This window comes from Anopheles coustani, assembly GCF_943734705.1.
Source record: "Anopheles coustani chromosome X unlocalized genomic scaffold, idAnoCousDA_361_x.2 X_unloc_12, whole genome shotgun sequence".
Taxonomy (NCBI): domain Eukaryota; kingdom Metazoa; phylum Arthropoda; class Insecta; order Diptera; family Culicidae; genus Anopheles; species Anopheles coustani.
Genome location: NW_026525071.1, coordinates 481,003 through 487,500, shown reverse-complemented (window position 1 = coordinate 487,500; position 6,498 = coordinate 481,003). Strand labels below are relative to the sequence as shown.

Here is a 6,498-nt window from a genome sequence, read left to right as displayed (position 1 = left end):
GGGTTCTGAGCCACATTCAAGTTGGACTTGAAAAGCGCTAAGATGACGGATAGTGAGACGCACCAGTACACGGAATCGGATAGACGGACGGGCCGCCACCCCTACGTGCTGAGCTTCTCCCGTTTCGCTCGCAGCTACTCAGGGAATCCCGGTTGGTTTCTTTTCCTCCCCTTATTAATATGCTTAAATTCAGGGGGTTGTCACACATGAACTGAGGCTTATGTACCTTGCGGTTGTTATCGTCACATCTGGCTTGCGACTACTTTGTTTCAATGTCCAATATGTACCGTTGGACTCGGTTAACGGGCTGTTAGCCCGCATGTGGTTTAACTCACTGATACCTTCCATTGCCCATACGCTAGTTTGTTTGTGTTCCTTTGGTCAACTTCCATACTTGAATCATTTGTGCTACCGCTGCTGCTTCGACGCTACTTTGACATCTTCGCTTCTATTTAAATAAATAAATAAGCTGAAGCTAGACATCAGTAAACACCACCACAGACACCACAAGCACGCCTTCTCCTCGTACTTCCGCCTCACGCGGGAACACGGACGCTCTAAATACTTCGAATTCCAATGCCAGTATATTGTAAACCACGGGTTCTTTAATGCTAGCGGGTCGTCGCAACCCTAGTTAACATCATGGTGCACGTCTCGTGACGGGTGTCACGGCGTAGTTAAATGTATGCGATACATTTCTCAAATATAAGCGCTCAGTCATCTGTACATCATGGTAGGTTCCCACGACGTGCAATATGCGTTCAACTTATCAATGTTCATGTGTCCTGCAGTTCACATTATGACGCGCAGTTAGCTGCGGTCTTCATCGATCCATGAGCCGAGTGATCCACTGCCGAGGGTGACTAACTTGCGTAAGCCGCCGCTGTGCGCGTATACCCGTTCCCCGTAGGGAGGAGCAAGCCGCCGCTTAGAGACGAAGCATAAAGTGTCCTCATTCCACATAGGGCAAGCTGGATTAATCCATTTTACCCAGGACGGCCGAAGCGGCGTGGACCAGGGGAGAACTGAACCTTATACTTCACACCACAGTAAGTCTACGTGTCCTCTTCCACATAGGGCAAGCTAGAACTAACTATCTTACCCAGGACTGCCGAAGCAGCGTGGACCAGGGGAGGAACACACTTTTCATGGAAACGTAAGGCATCCATGACTGCCATAACGTAAGCCGCCGCTGTGCGCGTATACCCGTTCCCCGTAGGGAGGAGCAAGCCGCCGCTTAGAGACGAAGCATAAAGTGTCCTCATTCCACATAGGGCAAGCTGGATGAATCCATTTTACCCAGGACGGCCGAAGCGGCGTGGACCAGGGGAGAACTGAACTTTATACTTCACACCACAGTAAGTCTACGTGTCCTCTTCCACATAGGGCAAGCTAGAACTAACTATTTTACCCAGGACTGCCGAAGCAGCGTGGACCAGGGGAGGAACACACTTTTCATAGAAACGTAAGGCATCCATGACTGCCATAGTGCGTAAGCCGCCGCTGTGCGCGTAAACCCGTTCCCCGTAGGGAGGAGTCAAGCCGCCGCTTAGAGACGAAGTATTAAGTGTCCTCTTCCACATAGGGCAAGCTAGAATTAACTATCTTACCCAGGACCGCCGAAGCAGCGTGGACCAGGGGAGAACTGAACTTTATACTTCACACCACAGTATTGAGTAATGTGCCCTCTTCCACATAGGGCAAGCTGGAATGTTCCATTTTACCCAGGACGGCCGAAGCGGCGTGGACCAGTGGAGGACTACACAATCATGAGGTTTGATATCGACTTGTGTGTTTCAATAGGGTACCGATGGTATGTTTTGAACCGATTTGATTTAGCCATTCTGAAGTCATCACTTGGTTGAAGCGCTGAACTAGGGCGAGTCTATCGTTTACTTTGCATTGGGATATTATACGTTGCATGCTCTACTAGGTTAATGTCATGGGGTTGGCTATCGAGCATGCCCAAGTGATGACTTGATTGTGTGCTTGCTTGAATTCTTCACATTTCATACCATCGGTTAGTTGTCGAATCATTCCTCGGTCATAACCTTCGTTCTTGGTTCATGTATGCTCTCTTCCACATAGGGCAAGCTAGAATTAACTATCTTACCCAGGACCGCCGAAGCAGCGTGGACCAGGGGAGAACTATACTTTGTCTTGTATACCCTCTTCCACATAGGGCAAGCTAGAATGAACTATCTTACCCAGGACCGCCGAAGCAGCGTGGACCAGTGGAGGACTATACTTTGTTCATAACACCACAGTATTGAGTAATGTGCCCTCTTCCACATAGGGCAAGCTAGAATGAACTATCTTACCCAGGACCGCCGGAGCGGCGTGGACCAGTGGAGGACTACACAATCATGAGGTTTGATATCGACTTGTGTGTTTCAATAGGGTACCGATGGTATGTTTTGAACCGATTTGATTTAGCCATGAAGTCATCACTTGGTTGAAGCGCTGAACTAGGGCGGGGCATCGTTTACATTACTTGTATATATATTGGTTTTCGCATGCTCTACTAGGTTAATGTCATTGGGTTGGCTATCGAGCATGCCCAAGTGATGACTTGATTGTGTGCTTGCTTGAATTCTTCACATTTCATACCATCGGTTAGTTGTCGAATCATTCCTCGGTCATAACTTTCGTTCTTGGTTCATGTATGTTCTCTTCCACATAGGGCAAGCTAGAATGAACTATCTTACCCAGGACCGCCGGAGCAGCGTGGACCAGGGGAGAACTATACTTTGTCTTGTATGCCCTCTTCCACATAGGGCAAGCTAGAATGAACTATCTTACCCAGGACCGCCGGAGCAGCGTGGACCAGTGGAGGACTATACTTTGTTCATAACACCACAGTATTAAGTATGGTGTCCTCTTCCACATAGGGCAAGCTAGAACTAACTATCTTACCCAGGACCGCCGAAGCAGTGTGGACCAGGGGAGGACTATACTTTATACTTCACACACTAGCCATACTGAAGTCATCACTTGGTTGAAGTGTTGAACTACGGCGGGGTAATCGTTTACAGGTTATAATCATATAGCTGCATGCTCATTAGTAGATAATGGAATATTGTATGGCAATATGAGCATGCCCAAGTGATGACTTTGTTTCAAGCTCAACAGGTAGGGTATTGAGTCCTCTTCCACATAGAGCAAGCTAGAATGAACTATCTTACCCAGGACCGCCGAAGCAGCGTGGACCAGTGGAGGACTATACCTTGTCCGTTACACCACAGTATTAAGTACGGTGTCCTCTTCCACATAGAGCAAGCTAGAATGAACTATCTTACCCAGGACCGCCGGAGCAGCGTGGACCAGTGGAGGACTCTATACTTTATACTTCACACCACAGTATTGAGTACGTCTTGCATAAAGCCCCTAATGAGAACCACGAGGGCTCTCTCAATGTAGAACCACGAGGGCTCTAGTACCGATTCTCTCGGTACGGCTTGGTCCGTGTTTCTTTATGCTTGTACTCAAAGTATTAAGTATTATGTCCTCTTCCACATAGGGCAAGCTAGAATTAACTATCTTACCCAGGACTGCAAAGCAGGGTGGACCAGATGAGGACTATACTTTATACTTCACACACTAGCCATACTGAAGTCATCACTTGGTGGGGGTGAACTACGGCGGTATCAATCGTTTTGGTTCGGTCTATATAGGGTCGCTTGCATGCTCATTCGAATATAATGTAATTGTGTATGGCAATATGAGCATGCCCAAGTGATGACTTTGTTTCAAGCTCAACAGGTAGGGTATTGAGTCCTCTTCCACATAGGGCAAGCTAGAATGAACTATCTTACCCAGGACCGCCGGAGCAGCGTGGACCAGTGGAGGACTCTATACTTTATACTTCACACCACAGTATTGAGTACTTCTTGCATAAAGCCCCTAATGAGAACCACGAGGGCTCTCTCAATGTAGAACCACGAGGGCTCTAGTACCGATTCTCTCGGTACGGCTTGGTCCGTGTTCCTTTATGCTTGTACTCGCGGAAAGTCTCAACCCGGAGGTCTTGACTTTGGTTGTCATAGTTGGACTACGACGGGGCATCCGACCATTGCTGACCGAACACCCCTGACTCACCATCTTTCGGGTAGGCGGTGCGCGCACCTCCGACGCGGAAGTCTCAACCCGGAGGTCTTGACTTTGTATTGTCATAGTTGGACTACGACGGGGTATCCGACTCATCGAATACCCCAGAAGCACACCATCTTTCGGGTAGGCGGTACGCGTACCTCCGGACGCGGAAGGTCTCAACCCGGAGGTCTTGACTTTGGTTGTCATAGTTGGACTACGACGGGGCATCCGACCATTGCTGACCGAACACCCCTGATTCATCATCTTTCGGGTAGGCGGTGCGCGCACCTCCGACGCGGAAGTCTCAACCCGGAGGTCTTGACTTTGATTGTCATAGTTGGACTACGACGGGGTATCCGACTCATCGAATACCCCAGAAGCTCACCATCTTTCGGGTAGGCGGTACGCGTACCTCCGGACGCGGAAAGTCTCAACCCGGAGGTCTTGACTTTGTATTGTCATAGTTGGACTACGACGGGGTATCCGACTCATCGAATACCCCAGAAGCACACCATCTTTCGGGTAGGCGGTACGCGTACCTCCGGACGCGGAAAGTCTCAACCCGGAGGTCTTGACTTTGTATTGTCATAGTTGGACTACGACGGGGTATCCGACTCATCGAATACCCCAGAAGCACACCATCTTTCGGGTAGGCGGTACGCGTACCTCCGGACGCGGAAAGTCTCAACCCGGAGGTTCGGACTTAGAGTTTTTCCCATTTAAAAGTTTTTCTCTTAGCCATACTGAAGTCATCACTTGGTGAACGATTGAACTAGGGCGGGTTAATCGTTTATAGGTATCATGTGGTTTGCATGCTCTCTTAGGTTAAGGTCATGTGGTTGGCTATCGAGCATGCCCAAGTGATGACTTTGTTTCACGCTTGCTTGATTTCTTCATGATTCCCTGTTATATAGTGTAATCATTCGAGAACAGGGAATCTTTGGTTTTGCTCAACAGGTATTGGATGTCCACTTGGTATCTAGATCGCATTAAGTCTCAACCCTTAGGTTCGGACTTGTATAGTGACATCTTGTGACGGTCTTGAGTCTCAACCCGCAGGTTCGGACTACTAAGTGTTTGATCGAATATAATATGGCAACTTGTGCCTAAGTCTCAACCCGCAGGTTCGGACTTCTGTTTATATGGCCAATGTATGTATATAAGGCAACTTGTGCCTAAGTCTCAACCCGCAGGTTCGGACTTGTGTATTTGTTCGAAGTCATGTATAAGGCAACTTGTGCCGAAGTCTCAACCCGCAGGTTCGGACTTGTGTATTTGTTCGAAGTTTTATATAAGGCAACTTGTGCCTAAGTCTCAACCCGCAGGTTCGGACTTCTATAGTGTTTCGTCAATTATCATATGGCAACTTGTGCCGAAGTCTCAACCCGCAGGTTCGGACTTCTAACGTGTTTCGTCAACTATCATATGGCAACTTGTGCCGAAGTCTCAACCCGCAGGTTCGGACTTCTAACGTGTTTCGTCAACTATCATATGGCAACTTGTGCCGAAGTCTCAACCCGCAGGTTCGGACTTCTAACGTGTTTCGTCAACTATCATATGGCAACTTGTGCCGAAGTCTCAACCCGCAGGTTCGGACTTCTGGAAGGATCACTTGGCCACTAATGATCCTTCCGCAGGTTCACCTACGGAAACCTTGTTACGACTTTTACTTCCTCTAAATCATCAAGTTCGGTCAACTTCGATAAAGCAGACGCGGTTCACGAGGATCCAGCGAACGATCATCTCCAAAGACCTCACTAAATAATCCATCGGTAGTAGCGACGGGCGGTGTGTACAAAGGGCAGGGACGTATTCAACGCTGGCTGATGACCAGCACTTACTAGAAGTTCCGAGTTCATATGGACCATTGCAATCCATAATCCCTACTAAGTGAGTATTTGAGTGATTTCCCGTTCCTCTCGGAATAGGAGACACGCTGCTACCCACATTGTAGCACGCGTGTAGCCCAGAACATCTAAGGGCATCACGGACCTGTTATCGCTCGATCTCATTTTGCTAAACACAAATTGTCCTGCTAAGCAGCGTACCGTAAGTGCACTTGCGCACACGAACAGCGAAGGTGTCAGGTCATACTCCACCGAAAGGTCCTAACCCGTTCCAATCGGCATCGACGCATTAACGCTGACTGCGTTCTAGTTAGCATATGTGAGTCACGTTCGTTATCGGAATTAACCAGACAAATCAATCCACGAACTAAGAACGGCCATGCACCACTACCCTTAAATTTGAGAAAGAGCTATTAATCTGTCTCACCTCCATAAGTTCGGACCTGGTAAGTTTTCCCGTGTTGAGTCAAATTGAACCGCAAGCTCCATTTCATTGTGGTGCCCTTCCGTCAATTCCTTTAAGTTTCAACTTTGCAACCATACTTCCCCCGGAACCTGA

General features: G+C 48.3%; 2 non-coding genes across 2 annotated transcripts in view; both read right to left on the bottom strand.

Moving 5' to 3' along the window:
* LOC131270004 (large subunit ribosomal RNA) overlaps positions 1–220 on the bottom strand; it is a 4,089-nt gene extending 3,869 nt beyond the window's left edge. The window contains exon 1 of the ribosomal RNA XR_009179155.1: positions 1–220. This exon is cut by the window's left edge and continues 3,869 nt beyond it. This is a non-coding gene — a ribosomal RNA (large subunit ribosomal RNA).
* Positions 221–707: 487 nt separating this feature from the next.
* On the bottom strand, positions 708–862 carry LOC131269993 (5.8S ribosomal RNA). Its single transcript, XR_009179145.1, has one exon. It is a non-coding gene; the product is annotated as a 5.8S ribosomal RNA (ribosomal RNA).
* Positions 863–6,498: the final 5,636 nt, after the last annotated feature.